The sequence below is a fragment of the Chiroxiphia lanceolata genome, chromosome 5 (assembly GCF_009829145.1).
Source record: "Chiroxiphia lanceolata isolate bChiLan1 chromosome 5, bChiLan1.pri, whole genome shotgun sequence".
NCBI classification, from domain to species: domain Eukaryota; kingdom Metazoa; phylum Chordata; class Aves; order Passeriformes; family Pipridae; genus Chiroxiphia; species Chiroxiphia lanceolata.
In genome coordinates this window covers 6,918,323-6,934,456 of record NC_045641.1, presented here as the reverse complement: position 1 = coordinate 6,934,456, position 16,134 = coordinate 6,918,323, and the positions used below count along the sequence as shown (strand labels likewise).

The window sequence follows — 16,134 nt, the reverse complement described above, 5'->3', positions numbered from 1 at the left end:
GTCCTCCCTGAGCCTCCTTTTCTCCAGCCTAAACAGCTCCCTCAGCCACTTCTCATCAGACCTGTGCTCCAGACCCTTCCCCAACTCCGTTGCCCTTCTCTGGACATGCTCCAGCACCTCAATGTTTTTCTTGTAGGAAGAGCCCCAAAACTGAATCCAGGATCCAAGGTGCAGCCTCAGGTGCTGAGTACAGGGCAACAATCACTGCCCTGGTCCTGCTGGACACACTATTGCTGATAAAGGCCAGGATGCTAAAGTGTGGCTTTGTTTGGCTTGTTTTTTTTTAAACAAGGGGCAGGTAAATACACTGTTATTTGTAAAATTGAAGTGGAGCACTTTAAATTGTATTTAAGCTACAATTATGAGCAAGAAATGTTGCTGTGTGCTGCAATTTGCAAGGCACTAAATCTCATCTGTGCTGCAAAGCCACCAGAATGTACTGCTGCCAGGCTGCAGTTTCACCTGTTGAAACAGCTTTAGGATGGAGCCAGTGCCATCGTCAGCACCCACACATGAGCTCCAGCCAAGCTCCAGCATCCTTGCTGGGCCGTTCATCCCTCTATCCTGTGTGCAGGATACTGGAGATTAATACTTTGGCTGAAAAAAATCCTTCTGAAGCTGAAGAGGAAAAAGGATATCCTCCTGGTAACATGAAAGGAAACTGGAGCCTGGGCTTTATAAAAAATGCATTAATTGCAAGACAAGAAGAAAGTCATCTCAGGTGCCTGTGACATGTTGGTTTAGAAACGGCTGGCTGAGTCTTTTGGGGGAAACACAGGCTGTCACATCAGAGTGGTTTGGGGATGGATGGTCCTGATGCAGCCACCCCTCCAGTAGAGAAAACTTCACCCCAAAAATCTCCCTTCTGCTGAGGCCTCACTGGGAAGCACATCTCTCCTTTGCTGGGGAAGGGAGGGGACGTGGTCCTAGGAAAAAACCCATGGAGCCTCCTAGAGAAACAGATGTAGCCAGGATTTTGCAAGAAAAATAACCCCCTTGTGCCTGTTCTCCTCTAAATCTAAAGGAGCAAAGTGCCTTGTAGGAGGTGCTGAGATAGCCCTTCTCCCTCCACTGGCTCTCCCACTGCTCAAGCATCCCCACAGCTGGGCTGGGGCGAGGACCTTCACCCCTTCCTGCCACACTGTCATCACAGAGAGGCACAAGAGAGGTTTGTACAAGTAGGTCAGGTATGATTTCTCATCCGTCGACTGCTAATAAAAGCCACCGATGTGAAACCTATAACATTATGTGTATAAATAATTTAGCTCTGGTGTGTAAACATCAATTCTGGGCTCAAAAAAACCCATAATAATTCCATGAGCTTTTTCTCCTCCCCTCCATGCATATGTTGTTATGCCTGACTGCTAGTGAGGGCAGAAAACAGCTGATAGTGGCGGAATTTGGAAATAGGGGACACACATCCTTTGTGTTTCTGAACTGGCTCCTTCCTCCACCCAGATCCTCAGAAGTGTAGAGGAATCCAACATAACTATATTTTAAAGTGTTCACAACACCACAGTTGGCCCCGAAGCTACCAAATAGTATGGGGTGAAGAGCTTCATCCACCTCTGCCCAGCAAGAGCCATCACAGGCGAGACAACCACAGTGGCCCATGGCTCCTTCTGGAGCGTGGCCATGGGGCCAGCTTGGGGTGGCAGCCATCACCATGGCCAGGGATGTCCCCTGGTCGTGTCCATCACCGACTCACTCAGGAGAAATGTCATTTTTAGGTGATGCCTGGGCAGGTCAGGGGGGATGGAAAAGGCCAATCCATGTAGCTCTGCCATCCACTGACCTTCAGGTGGCCTGGAGGACCTTCCCTGCTCCAGGGTGGTTCAGCAAACCATCATATGGACGGCACGCGCACACACCCGGAGGTGCTCCTGCACTCCAGCAAAGGAAATCGGTCCATGAGACTTTAAAAGAAGCCTCACTGGCAGCAATGCTTCCACAGCACAGTATCCCTGCTCTGCTTTTGCCTTGTGCCCAGCACCGCCCCAGAGTCACCAGGTGAAAGTGAGTGCGGGCTGGAGAGGGATGAGGGGGCATTTGCATGTCAGGACACTGTGAGCTGTGCCAGCTGCCCGGCGAGTCACCGTGAAGTCAGCGCGGATGGCTCTGGACTGGAACCAGCATGTGGCTATTGCCATTACTGCGGCTTAGAGAAAGCAAAGATTAATGTAATCATTTAATCCCGAGAGATTTCAGGATTCACCGACTGTATCTCATGTCTCCATTCATCACGGCACAGGGGATGTGTGTAAACTGCTCTGCTCTTAGCTGGACCTCTGCTCCCTCCTGATTTCCCTTTCCCTGAGCTCCCGCACATGAACTCAGAGCCCAGCTCTCCCTGCTGCCACATCCCTGACTCCTGACGCAGCTGTGGTGGGTCCTGCCCACAGCATCCGACCCACTTTTTGGCTGGTGGCACCACCCACCCTTTGTTTTCTTGACTTTTCCTAGTGATGGCTCAGTCCCCAAAGCCCAGACACCTCCACCTCCCTGATCTGATGCTGGCAGCAGCAGTAGGTTATCTGCTTCCTACATCTCCATCCACCCTGCCCGTACTGGGATGATGCTGTGGGGAGAGCCAAGGGCAGCCAGACTGGGCTGGACACCCTGCAGGGAATGGGGTTTGCCTCAGGGTTAGAAAAAACCTTTGCCTGCATAAAACTGACCCAACCACCACATTCTGGCCAGACAACAGGACAGCATCAGTGACACCTGGTGACTTGCAATGTATTTGTCCTTTCTATCCCTCTGGTCCAGGATACCAGACATGATCTGACACCATAAAGACACTCTACTTGGGGATCCTGCCGCCCTCGCTCCCTCCCCCATGGCTAAAACACAGGCAGAGGCTTCTGAGCAGCCCATGGCTACCCTGAACACCCAGGTGCTGCTGCCAGTCCCCAGGAAGGGAGGCCAGGACATGGTAGAAGATGTGCTGCATCCCACAGAGATGGAGTTTTGGGTGCTTCCACCAAACCTACTCCATCTCCTGCCTCCCCTACTCAACAGGGCATCATCTTCCTGGCTTCATCACCTGGGCAGCATAGAGTGCCATTAACGAAGATTTTGCATTTAACATTTACAGAAATGAGCTCCTTCACTGCCCTCCACTGAGCGTGATGGATCATTCCCCATCTCTCATTTAAGGTCTCCTTTGAGAAGACCTTCTGCCTTGGCCATGGGTCACCCACACACAGACCTGCAGCACCCATCCCAGAGGAGTGGGGATTGGCCTGACCCAGGTGCAGCACCTTGTACTTCGCTTTGTTGAATTTCACAATGTTCAGCTGGACCCACTCCTCACACCTGCCAAGGTCCCTCTGGATGGCAACCCTTCCCTGCAGCACATCATCCACACCACTCAGCCTGGTGTCATCTGCAAACTTGCTGAGGGTGCCCTAGAAACCACTGTTTGTGTCATTGACGTTGATATTAAATAGTACCAGTCCCAGTACGAGTCCTTTGGGGACACCACTCTTTATTCCTTTCCATGTGGACACGAAATGTTTGATCAAACTCTTTGGATAAGGCCACCCAGACAATTCCTTATCCACCTAACAGCTCCTCCATACCTCTCCAATTTAGAGGGCAAAGTGTAGGGGAATGTATCAAAGGCCATCCAGAAGCCCTGAACGAGGCTTGTAGGTCATACAGGGTCCAACACTGTGTGAAGAGTAATCAGGTGGCAGCGTGGCTCACCAAGGTCTTATCTCTGCCATGGAGTCAGAGACACTCCTATCCACTGAAACCCCCTCTATGTTGGGTCTAGGGTTGCTGTGGGGCTGAGAGCTCTTCTCCTGACCCCACAAATCAGGTGCTGTAGATGCACACAGGATGCTGGCACAGCAACACCCCAGATGCCACCTACCCAAGAGGCTCTGACCCAGGGAAACCCAACCTTGGCACCCAGAGCCAGGACTCAGAGGCTCCATGTGCGGGCGTGCTCCATGCTGCAAGTTTTGGTCCTTGAAACCATGAGGCAGAACACTGCTGGGCCGACCTTGAACAGCCCTCACATCTTCTCTGTCCTCCTCCACTGCTTCTCCGGGGAGTGAGGGGAAGATGAACCCACCCACCCCGACACAAACCACTTTGCTTTCGTCCCCCACGCCCTCCTGCGAGTGCGAAGGTTAATGCACAGGCAGCGCTGCCCTTACAGGGAGGGTTCGCCGCCGAACCCCGGATCTCTTCCTCCAGAAACAAATTGCTCTTCAACTATTGCCATCTTGTGGCGTCTGTGACCCGTTACTTGTTCCTTTTATCTGCTAATGGTGTTGGTGAGAATCAGCAATGTACACAGGCAATTTTAAAATGAAATGTAAATGAATCAGAAATGCCTACGGAGGAGCCATTAGCATAAATCCAATCAAAGGGCTTTGTTTAACTTGTTAAAAATGACTAAATATTTAGTGAGTGTGGGTGGGTGAGGTGATTCTTGCTCATACTTGGGAAGTTTTAGAAGCAAAACTGATGCTGATATCTTAAATGGCTGAACTTAAAAGCAATTTTCTACTCCGAACTCTGCCTCATTGGTCTATAACTCACTGGAATAGTGCCCCCTGTTCAAGATCACCTCTAAAACATTATCTTTGCTTCTAAGAGCGGTCGACTCACTCAACAAGGATATTTGGACTCTCGTGAGCTTTACAGGGGTCTCCTGGCAGTGGGGAGTGCCTTGGAGCAAACCCTGCCCATCCCAGGCATGCCAATGGTCTCATGGGATGCTGGGGGTGCAATGCAAGGCAGCAGCACCAGCTGTACAGGACCCCCCTCCCCAACTCTGCAATGCACCACAAAGGTCACCTGGGGCATGACAGACTAGATATGAAGATATTTTTTACAATGAGTGTGGTGAAACACTGAAGAGGTTGCCCAGAGAGGTGGTAGATACCCCACCCCTGGAAAAATTCAAGGTCAGGTTGGTTGGGGCTCTGAACAACCTGTTTTAGGTGGAGATGTTCCTCTTCACGGCAGCAGGATTGGAACCAGATGACTTTTAAAGGTTCCTTCCAGCCCAAACCATTCTGTGATTCAATGAGCAAGAGCCGTTCCTGTGCCTAGAGTTTTTGTCCAAACTGGTAAGACTGGGAAGGGTTCCATGCTCTGTCCCTGGCACTTTCTGCTGAGTGTCAGGAGGTGCATGTGAAGCTGAGGTTTGGTGGCAGTTTAAGTGGCACAGGTAGACCTGCCACAGCCCTCTGTGTTTCTCTGCTGCAGTCCACCCATCCCACACCCACTGCTCACGCTCTGACATCCACAGCAGCTTTTGCAGAGCCACACAGATTAAACTAACTCACAAGTAAAAGGGAGAAAACCCATTTTTTTTGAGCCCACACCTATTCCCTGACCCATCACTTACACCATAGACATACGGACAGTGCTAAGAATATTAGTCATAGCAAGGTTTGGCTCTACAGCTTGGATTAAATCAAAAAACTGAGTTAAAAACAACACTCAGACTTGGCTCTTCTGTGACTCCTTTGGGCTCCACAGGCATCACTCAAGCAAGCAGCGGACAGGGCTTGGGGCAACACTTTGCATTTGGAAAGAGCAGCTCTTTCCTGCTGGTTTGCTCTCTGGAGTGGAGTTGCATTGGGTCAGGTGTTAATTGCATTTCTGGAAATCAAAGCAGCCACTGCTGAGGCTGTTTGCTGGTCTTTGCTTCGCTGCTCCCCCAGGCACCTTTGCTTTCCCATCTGCATAAGAAAATACTTCACCCAGAGGGATGCCTCTCCCCAGGGACCCCCAAGCCACTCCAAGTATTTGCCCCCTTCCATGGCCCTATCCCACTACCCAAGTGTGAGGTCCCGCAAAGGTGGATGTTGCTGTGGAGAGTTTACTTAATGCCAATTCTGGGCACAAATCCTGGGAAAACACACTTGAAACTGGCTGCACAGGGAGAAAGGGGGGGAGTGGGGAAAGAAACAGTTGCAGGGGTGAGAAATAAATGGAAAAACTGGAAGATTTGATGGGTGATCGTTGCTCTCCCTATCTGTTTTGGTGTTTTTTTCTTATAAATGCTGGAAAAAAAATCCTTTAGGATGATGTGGAGCACCACCCTACAGTGCTTCCCACTACTGCTGGTCTCATCTGCTGAGCGCAGGGCTGAATTTGGGGATACAGAGGCTGCTTCACCCTCCTCCATCCACCTCCACGTCCCAGCCAGTCCCACCGCAGGGGTGTCACCTCCTGGCAGCTCCGATATCAATAATTCCAGTGAAACAACCTTTGCATCTCTTGGTGCATGTAAATCAGGGGATTTCCAGGAGTTTCTTGAGGGAGCCGCTGCCTGCAGGCTCGGCTCTGCAAACCCTGCTCTCCCTGCTGGCTGGATGGGATGCATGAGAGATGTTTATGTTCCTCCTCTGCTGTGAGACTCTTATGGCAACATGCTCACATCCAACCCCTCAAGGAGAGCAAACCACCAAGGTATTTGGGTTTGGTTTGGTTTTGCTTTTCCAAAGGGAAAAATACACCATTGCACAGTGGTTATCCCTGAGGAGATGAGTGGTTGCATTGGGCACACCTGGGCTCTTCCAGGGCACCCCACCTGCAGCCCTGAGAGTGCTTTGATGATGTTACACCTGTTTCCCAACAATTAGGTGTATAAACAGCTTTTCCCCACTTGCTCAAGTTTGGGTGCCTAGCTGGCACAATTCCGGGTGGGATCCAGCTCTGTTTTGGCAGACAACAATTCAAGTGTGTTTATTGGATCTGGATTAGATGCTCATCTAATGGATACTGCTGGGGTGGAAGAAGGAGCGGGGGCAGGGACAGACCTGGAGGGCTGTGTGTCCCTCTATGGAGGGGAAAGGGAAGCTGAGGGCAGCAGCACCCATTACTCCCACCCCCTTCCTTTCCCACAGGCAGAACAGGCAGGGTTGCCGAGGTCATTTTGATCCTTGCAACAGCTGCCTGTTTTCCCTGGGAGCTGCTTGTTTCTCTGCTCCTTCATTCAACCAGCCTCAGTTCAGCATCAATGCCTCAAAACCCAAGCACCTAAAGCAAGACAGAATCCAAGCTGAGGCCTTCAGCCTATCAGTGGTGGCAGAGAGGAGCATGTCCCACCTGCATCTTGATAGGATCTGGGCAAACTCCTCTGGATGAAGCCCCACTGCCTCTGCATCAGTCCTGCTGCCAGATCTGAGAGGTCTCTTAAGCTGAAAGAGGGTAAATTGAGATTGGACACAAGGAAGATGTTTTTTGTGATGAGGGTGGTGGGGCACAGGAACAGGCTGCCCAGGGAAGCAGTGGATGTCCCATCTCTGGAAGTGTTCAAGGCCAGGTTGGATGGGGCATTGAGAAACCTGCTATAGCGATAGTTGTCGCTGTCCATGGCAGGGAGATTGGACTAGAAGAACTTTAAAGGTCCCTTCCAACCCAAACCAGTCTGTGATTTTACAATTTCATGGTTTAAACAGCACATTTCCCTCTGCTGTGCTTTGGCAGCAGGACGTTTCTCTCACGGATCCACCTAAACTCCCACTCATCAATACCACCTCCCCCCACCAGCGACAGCATAGGGCTGGCAGTGGTGGGAGGCACAAAAATCCTGGATGGAGAGCAAGAGAGGACTCCTTGCCAAAGAAATTATCTGAAGCAGGTGGTTCCAGCTCGGAAGAACTCAATTTATATTCCCAAATGACATGCCGGGAGCTGCTCACAGCTCCATCAACAGGCACGATGCAGGCGAGGCAGATGTTTCAGCGAGTGCCAGCAGCTGGAATAGGATTGCTGGCTCAGCTCGGCTGCACCCATCGCTCCAGACGGTAATTTGGGAAGTCAGTGTTCAAGGCTTATCCCAAGGGAGCCTGTATCGGGTGGCTGCAGGTCTGGCTGGCGGAATCGCACGCTCGTTGTGAAACAAAGCAGGGGGGCAGTGTGTGGAGCCGAGCAGGAGGTGAGACTCCTGGATTATTTATAGGATGCAGCCTTGGCAAGAATCTTGGCACAGGAAAGCACAGGGTGTATGGGCTGTGCATGGGGCTGAAGCAGCCCCGTGCTGGTGATAATGGGGTTGTGCCGGTGCCATCCACGTGGCAGGAGCGGCTCTGCCCAGGGCACGTCCCAGCCACAGGAAGTGGCAAATTTTTGGGGATGCCCAGGTGCAGTGTGATGGGATGTGGCTTGGGGAAACAAAGCCCTACAAAGGGTGAGGGACACAAGGAGAGTGCTAGCAGGCAATGCGAGGCACGAGGCTTGTCCACCAAAGCAGATGTTGTCGGCACAGGTAAAATTCCAGGTCTGGAGGGGGAAGGAGGTGGTTCCTTTGAGGGCTGGGCAGCAGTGCTGAGGGGAGCGTGGCAGAGGCTGCTGCATCAACCAGCCCTGTGTGCTTGTTTTATTTTCCATGTGATGATCAGTAAGAAACAGCAGCTCTTCTGTGTCTGCTGCTGCCCCAGCCTGGCAGAAGAAAGGGTGTCGATGAAATGTTCCCCAGGTGTGACATGGCAAGGTGTCAAACAGGCCAAGACAGCAAAGGCAGGGGTGGGAATACCAAATCCAATGTAACTGTGGGTAAGGCCAAGGGGGATTCAGCAGAAGCCACCCCTAATGTTGCAAGAGGCCGTGGGAGAGCACACAGGCACATCCCAGCCACAAAGTGCCACCTTCCCAAATTGCCCACAAGGCTTCCCAGAGCCAGGCACACTCCCATCTAAGATGCAATGCAGTCTGCCTGCCCTGGGGAGAGCCCTCACCACCCCAGCCCAGGGCTGATGGCTGTTCATATGAGCCATGTATATGCCCAGGTAAATAAATAGGTAGAAACTGGGAAGTGGACTTTCCCTTGGGGTTTTCGGGGTGGCTGAGTGCAGGAGTAAAGTATGAAATGCTGCAAAAGGGACGAGGAAGGGAAGGACGTAGCGAGGGTGTCTCTTCATAGGAAGGGTTAGAGCATATTTACAGCACTACAGCGTTTAACTGCTGGTGCAAAAGCAGCCAGTGGCTCCTGGCCATGCACACAGCAAGAGGAGAACAAGCACCAAGATCCCAGCAGCATTTGTGTACACACCATCCTCCCCATCTCACATTAGCAATCCCTGGAAAATGGGGTCCAGGTGAGTCTTGTCGGACCCCATTGATCATTTATAGCATCACCCTGTTTGACTGGTTTGTGGTGCAGGTTGGTTAGGGCTTGGTGCTGGAGCAGCATCCAGGACAGAGCCCTGGACAGCACCCCTGCCCATGGGTGCTCCCTCCGTAGTGGATGCTCACCTGGCTGCAGGGGATAAATACCACCTGCAAAAACACAGAGGAAACTGGACTTCCTTAAACTGCTGTAAAACACGATGGGAACGTTTAATAAAAGCTACTAGGCGGATATCCTTTACTTGGCTTGTGATAAAATCTCACATTAGAGGCTATTAAGGCACCTTATCAAAGGTTAAAGGGGTAAAGTCCCCATTTGGTGACAGAAAACAAAGACAGACAACATCTGCTCCTGGAAGCAAAAGGGAGCAGACACCAAGGCACAGCAGAGGTCACTACTGGCATCATTATTATTTAATACCGCTTGTATATTAATGAGATTCAGGAAGAAGACAAAAACAAGGCAAAGAGAGCCAACAATAGCCCAAACTTGCTTTGCTTTGTCAAAACAGAAAGAGGTGGGGGAAAAGCTGTGATGTGAGATGTGTTTCACACGAGAAATTAAATTGTCACGCTACAGTTAAGAGTTTTCATATCAAAAGCATATGACCAGCCCCACATGCCAGTGGAAGTAGTTTCAGTGCATTAAACCTTGTACTCAGCCCAAGTGGGGCTGAACCAGCTGGTCCCATTTTACCAGCCACTTCATTGTGATTCTGCAATGAAAAAAAAATCACAAACACTTTCACTGTCATTTCTTACCCTGTTTTTAATCAGCGATATTTCCTCATGCTCTTGTGATGCCACAGTTTCTTGGTTACAAACATTGCAGGGGGAGGCTGCATTGTTTATTACAAAAAAAAAATAGTTTCTGCTGACATTTAAGGAAAAGAACAGGAGAGCGCAAATGTTGATCATTTTGTAAACACCGAAGACGCAGAACCAAGTCAGAAGCCTACATGGATCAGAAATATTGCTTAGATTTAACCCGGATGTGTACACAACAGAGCACCGTGGCCAAAGAAATCCGAGCTGCTAATAATCCATGCTCCAAGTCACCCAAGGAAAAAAGACCGATGAAATGCAGGCCCTGCACCTGTAAAGGCTACAGACGTCTGTCACGTCCTCAGGTCAGCACAGGAGGGGCAGCTGCCTTTGATGAGTGATTAGGCTCACAGAGGGCTCACAGAGAACTCACAGAAAGCTCTACCTTCTTCTCTTTCTCCTTTTTGCACGGCCTAAGGTGTGCAGAGCAGATCGTTCTCATGGCATGGGACAAAACCACTCCAGATCTTGGAATTTCTGCTGGAGATTCTGCACACAGATGGCAAAAAAAGCCTTTGGGGAGAAAAAAAAAAAAAAGCAATTTGATAAATTTTTAGAAAACCATTACTTAACTCTAGGAAAATGTTCCATGAAACAGGTGGTTCCAGCAGTGTGGGCTCTGCCCAGGGCTGTTGGATCCGTCACTACTTTGTTAGGGTTTTGCTTATGATCCTGAATCAAAGGACATTCCCTGGGTGCACAGGATTCCCTTTCTGATCCCACACGTCCTCCAGCAGCTGTTTCAAGCGTGGGGCCCCTGCAGAAGCACGGAGTACATGTGTGCTGGTGCCACAACATCAACCTGAAGCTGCAGTGGAGATGTGGCTGCTCCCTCTTGGCTTGGTTTTTTTGGCAAAGCTGCTTTCCTGCCTGCCATCTGCCCATGTACAGCCTCACCCCAGCACAGACAGGAGGGACTGGGGCACATGTCCACTGGGACACGTGCAGATCCATCTGAGGATGCTCCATCATCGCCCGTGCCAAGAAGTTGCTTTTAATTAATCAGGGCAGTCAATTATGCACAGTGCCCATCTCCATACCCCGGTCCTGTTTAGCTTTAGCTCACATCCACACAGGTACTAAAGGGCTGCATGGATACCCCTCCATGTGTTTTCCTTCTTGGAGACTCTTTGCTACATCTCTGTCTTCAGATGTGACCATCCCACCCCCAGAAACCATGGAGAAGGACAGGGGTAGCCACTGGCATGGCATCCACAATGCAAGTGCCTCTCTCCCACTCCTGAGTGTAACACAGGACACATGGCAGCATTACCAGAACTCACCACCTTGGCATGAATTCCATGTATTCATGTTTTCTTTCAGTCATGTTACCACTTGGAAATCTCAATTTATTTTTTTTCCCTCTCTATTAAAGAAGTGCCTAGTCCTCATGGATGTGGGGGGAAAAAAAAAGATGAAAATATGATCCAATTCCCTCTCCCCTCCAAATACATCAGAACGAAAAAACCTATAAGTCAAGGCTTAAAATCAGCAACATTCATCTTTTCTTTTATCTCCTGGTTTTTCTTACGTTTCGTGATTTTTTTTATTTTTTTTTTTAATGAGGTGCTGGTGGTAGAGGCAATGGCTAAATGCTGGAGAAATGTGAGATCAGAGCATCTGATTTCCAGCTCTCAAGATACTCACAGGCTTTTTTTCAGACTGAAATCATCTCTCAAAGAGCATACAGGCACAATACGAGGCCAGTGCTCAGCAAATCAGCTGGATCAATGGCAATCAGAAGACCCTGAGATCTTCTGCCTCCCCTCCATCCCTCTGGGAGGAGGGAGAGGCACCAAAGAGTTCAAATTCCAGGTCATGACTGCAGATGCCACGTCCTTGATTCATCTCTGCTGCCTGCTGTCGAAACCACCAGCCAAATGCCCCACAGCTGCTCATGGAGAAACAGCTTCTGTGTGTGGAGCTTGAAATGCTTCTGGAGAGCAACATGGAGGAGTCTGAAAAGCAATTAATTATACAAATATTAGTGACTTCCTAAATATGCTCAGTGCCAGGAGCTCCCATGCACCTCTGATCCTCTGCACCACGATCCAGGGGCAATATGTTCACTGGGAGATAAAAAGAGTAATTAAAATTAGGCAAGAAAAGCAGCATTTTAATTTTTTCTCTTTCTACTTGTTTTTAGGCAGCACTTTTTCAAAGCCAGTTGCACAAAAAGCAGTCTTTGAATTAACAGGCAATTACCTAATTAGGTACTTAACTGCAAATTACATGAAGCAAAGTGCCTGTTTTATCTATTTGGAAATGTAAAACTGGGCCCTGTGCTATCCCTAACATGGAAATTCCCTCCTTTGTGGGGAAAACTTGTCTGGCATGTAAATCAAGACAAATCTTGAGTGAAAATCATCTGACTTAAATCAGCTGGGGAAAGGGTCTTTAGAAGCACACAAAGCACTTTCAGAAAGGAAAATGAACTGAGAAGACACCGGAAATCAGACTTGTTAAAGATATGTCAGATTCCAGTGATTTATATATTAAATGCATATGAAAAAATGGGATGCTTTGCAAATCAGTGGTGGAAAAAGGTTGACTTGAGCAAATTCTCTGGGGCAAGGGATGCCCCGGCTATTAGGTACTGAAACACAGCACAGCTTTTATAGTTGTGCTGAACTCATCACCACCTGCTGCAAAACAAGATTACGTTTTTTTCTGAAGCATGCTCAAAAACAGACTTTGGTTAAAAAAAGTCACCAGTTGATGCAACTCAGCCAGGTTGCAACACTCCTTACGTAGTACCCGCAGCCCTCCATGGGCCACACACCAATGGAGACCCTTGGAGGTGACACCTGAGGGAAGCTCTGGCTTCCCAGGGCCACAGTCTTGCCTCTGCACGTAGAAAAATCTAATGTTGGCCAAATTTTTCCCATTGTCAAGTCCTCTTGATTCCCGTAGTTTCCTTCTTGACCAGCTTATGGTTACAACATGGATCAAATGGGACTTTCTGTCCAGTTTCTGGGCAAAATTCAGCACAGGTGTGCGTGCACAGCTGTGCAGAGTGCAGGGTCTCCTCTGCTCCAGCTAAATTCCAGCCCAAATTGCTCCCAATCCCAACGGTTTTGTTATTGAAGGAGAGCATCCCAGAGCAAGGAACTCCACAGGCAGACTTGTGATCTTCATAGGAAACCTCAGAGTTTGGGCAGCGGGCTTTGCCCATCCCAGGAGCTCACATCCCACACACGCACCAAGCACTCCACAAGTGGAATGCAATGAGGACCTGTGGGAACAGCCCCCTCGGCCCGTCCTTGCTCCCGAAATCTCTTCTTAACCCACTTATACCCCGCTCTGCACCCCAGAGTGGGTGATCACTCTCCGTGAGCAGGATTTGTTTGCCCACACATGCTCAGACCTGTGGGGTTCTCGTGGCTTACCACCCCCCTACACACACTCCCTGCAAGGAATGAGGGAGCTGGGAGTGTTTAACCTGGAGAACAGGAGGGTCAGGGGTGACCTATTTGGTCTCTACACTCCCTGATGGGACATTGTAGCTGGGTGGGGGTCAGTCTCTTCTCCCAGGCAACCAGTGACAGGACAAGGGAACACAGTCTTAAGCTGCACCAGGAGAAGTTTAGGTTGGACATTAGGAAGAATTTCTTCACAGAAAGGGTAATTAGACAATGGAAGGGTGATTAGACATTGGAATGCAATGCCCAGGGCCGTTGTGGAGTCACCGTCCCTGGAAGTGTTTAAGGAAAGACCGGTGCCCTGGTCTGGTTGACAAGGTGGTGTTCGGTCACAGGTTGGACTCGATGATCTTGCAGATCTTTTCCAATCTAATTGATTCTGTGATTCTGTGACTGGAGCAAATGTCCTTAACCTGAGACTGGACATTCAAATAAATATGAGAAAAAATTTTTTTCACTGTTAGGGTGGTCGGGCACTGGAATAGGGCGGTGGAATCACCATCCTTGGAAGTGTTTAAGGAGCATCTGGATCTGGCGCTGAGCGATGTGATTCAGGGGTTACAGTGGTAGTGATGGGTTGGACTGGATATTAAAGGTCTCGTCCAACCGTGATGATTCAGTGATTGTATGAAGGGACCAGACCCCCCACCCACCCACACGTGCAGGATGGGGGGGGGGGGGATTTGTGTTGCGACAATCGCGCCGCAACAGCGCGCGCGCCCGCGCGGGAACGCGCGTGGGATGCGGTGTTTGGGGGGGGCGCAGGAGGGGGGGGAAAGCGGGAGGGGGCGGGAAGCGCGGAGAGGAGAGACGGGAGGGGAAAGGGAGGGAAAAGGGAGGAAAAGGGGGGGGTTTAACCCCCCCGTGCCCGGCGGCGGCGGCATTTTCTATTCAGGCGGCGCTGAGGGAGCCCGGCGCGCCCGGTGCATTGTGGGACCGCGCTGGGAGTCCCGTTCGCGGGAGGAGGCGGAGGGCGAGGAGGCGGCGAGAGCCGGTGAGAGGGAGACCTGAGGAGGGAGGAGGAGGAGGAGGAGGAGGAGGGGGGGGTGCAAGGCGGGGAGATTTAAAGGGGAATTCGCCTCCGCCGTTCCCGCCGGGCCGGGCGCGGGGGGCGGCGCGGCGCGGCCGGGGCGCGGGGTGCCCGCCCGGCCCGGGCCCCGCCGCCCTCCCTCGGCCCGGCCCCGGGGGAAGGGCGGAAGAAGGAGCGGGAAGGCGGGGGGGGGGTGTTGGGGGCAGCGCCTCACCGCGATGCGGCCGCTTTAAAAAAATCTGGACGCCGGCAGCGGACGGGTTAAATTTTTCGCCCGTCGACATTTTTTTTTTTTCCCTTTTCCCTCCTTTCTCCCCCCCCCCCCCTCCCGCCCCCCTCCCTCGGCTTTTCTCCCTCCCCATCACGGAGCGGCGGCGGGGAGGGGGGGGGCGGTGTAGGGGTGCCCGACATCCCACCGGCCGCCCCCGGCAGCGAGGGGCGAACCCCGCCCCGGTGACACCGTACCTGCACGTGGGGACACGGGGGACACAGCGGGGCCGGCCACCCGCGGGAAGGGGCCGCCGCTCCGCTCCGCTCCGCGTAGCTCCTTCCTCCTCCTCCTCTTCCCCCGCCGCCTCCTCTCCGTCTGCACAAAGAGAGCGGCAGCGAAGGCCCCGGGTTCGCCTCTAAAGGCAGCGGCTGGAAATTTAAGGTGTCCCGGAGCCATGCCCGCCCGCAGCCGCGCTCCCCGGGTCGATGGGTGTCGCGGCTCCGCGCCTCGCTTGTCCCGGGCGGTCGGGCTGGCGGCGGGTGCTCGGGGGGTTGCGTTGGGTATGTACCTGGATCCACTTCTTCCTTCCTCCCCTCCCTCCTCCCCCGTCTCCTTTTTTTTTTTGCTCCTGTGCTCTCCTCAGACTGCTCTTTAGGGAGGCAAGGGTTAAACTTTAGCTTTTAATATTTATTATGCCGCTCTTTTAAAAGTAAGGAACGTCTGGGTAACGGGGTGATTCCTCCTGCGGGGGAGGGATGCTTGTCGCTCGCATCGCGTTTTGCTTGGACTGCCAGAATCGCAGGATATTCAGAGTTGGAAGGGACTCACAAGGATCATCGAGCCCAGCTTCTGGCCCTGCACAGGGCAGCCCCAAGAATCACACCATGTGCCTGAGAGCGTTGTCCAGACGCTTCCAGAGCTCTGACAGGCTCGGTGCTGTGACCACCGAAGTCACCAAACTTCGTACTGCAGGGGAGGTTGCTCCCCTGGCAGTCTGCAAAATACCCAACTGCATGCAGCTTTAATCAGATCTTCATTAAGAAGTTACTGCGTTCTTGCACTGCGGGTGTTTGCCATTAAATGAAATCGTCTTGTTTGTTTCAAGATTTGTTTTCGAATGAAAACCTTGAGGTCTTTGCAGTCCTCAACGCTGCAGAAAAGTTCCTGGTGGGCTGTGGCCTCCTCATCCATCCCTGTGTAGGTAGACAGGGGGTGCTAAGCTTTTTGCAATTACTGGTTAGATGAGGGAAGATGTTTTCCTTGTGGGGCAAACTGCTTTTTATGAATTGCTGGAATTAATTAGAACGAAGTGTTAAAAAAGAATGGAGGGGAAAAAAAATCCCCCTCCTTGAAAAGCTTTTGTCTCCTTTTTCTGTTGACAGGTTGTTTTCCAGACACTTTTTTTTTTTTTCTGGTTGCAAGTGCTTAGTGTCTTGCATTGGAAGACAACAGCTAAGAACTGAATTCATTGCTCATCCAAGACACGTTCTTGTAACTAGAGTTTGGATTAGTGCCCGAGCCTGGGCTTTGGAAGATTTGTTTTA

General features: G+C 51.2%; 1 protein-coding gene and 1 long non-coding RNA gene across 3 annotated transcripts in view; one reads left to right on the top strand and one right to left on the bottom strand.

Annotated features, from left to right (window-relative positions):
- Positions 1-9,851: 9,851 nt before the first annotated feature.
- On the bottom strand, positions 9,852-14,964 carry LOC116786572. Its single transcript, XR_004356995.1, has 3 exons — positions 14,845-14,964; positions 11,575-11,885; positions 9,852-10,440 (listed from the first exon to the last, which is right to left on the bottom strand). It is a non-coding gene; the product is annotated as an uncharacterized LOC116786572 (long non-coding RNA).
- The window catches only part of SEPHS1 (selenophosphate synthetase 1), a 31,199-nt gene continuing 29,297 nt past the window's right edge, over positions 14,233-16,134 (top strand). The window contains exon 1 of one of the 2 annotated variants that reach the window (XM_032687254.1): positions 14,233-14,343. The gene's annotated coding sequence lies outside the window, so the exon portion shown is untranslated. Of the gene's footprint in view, positions 14,344-14,760; positions 15,151-16,134 lie in introns of those variants that run through there. The other variant, XM_032687255.1, reaches the window with a different exon arrangement.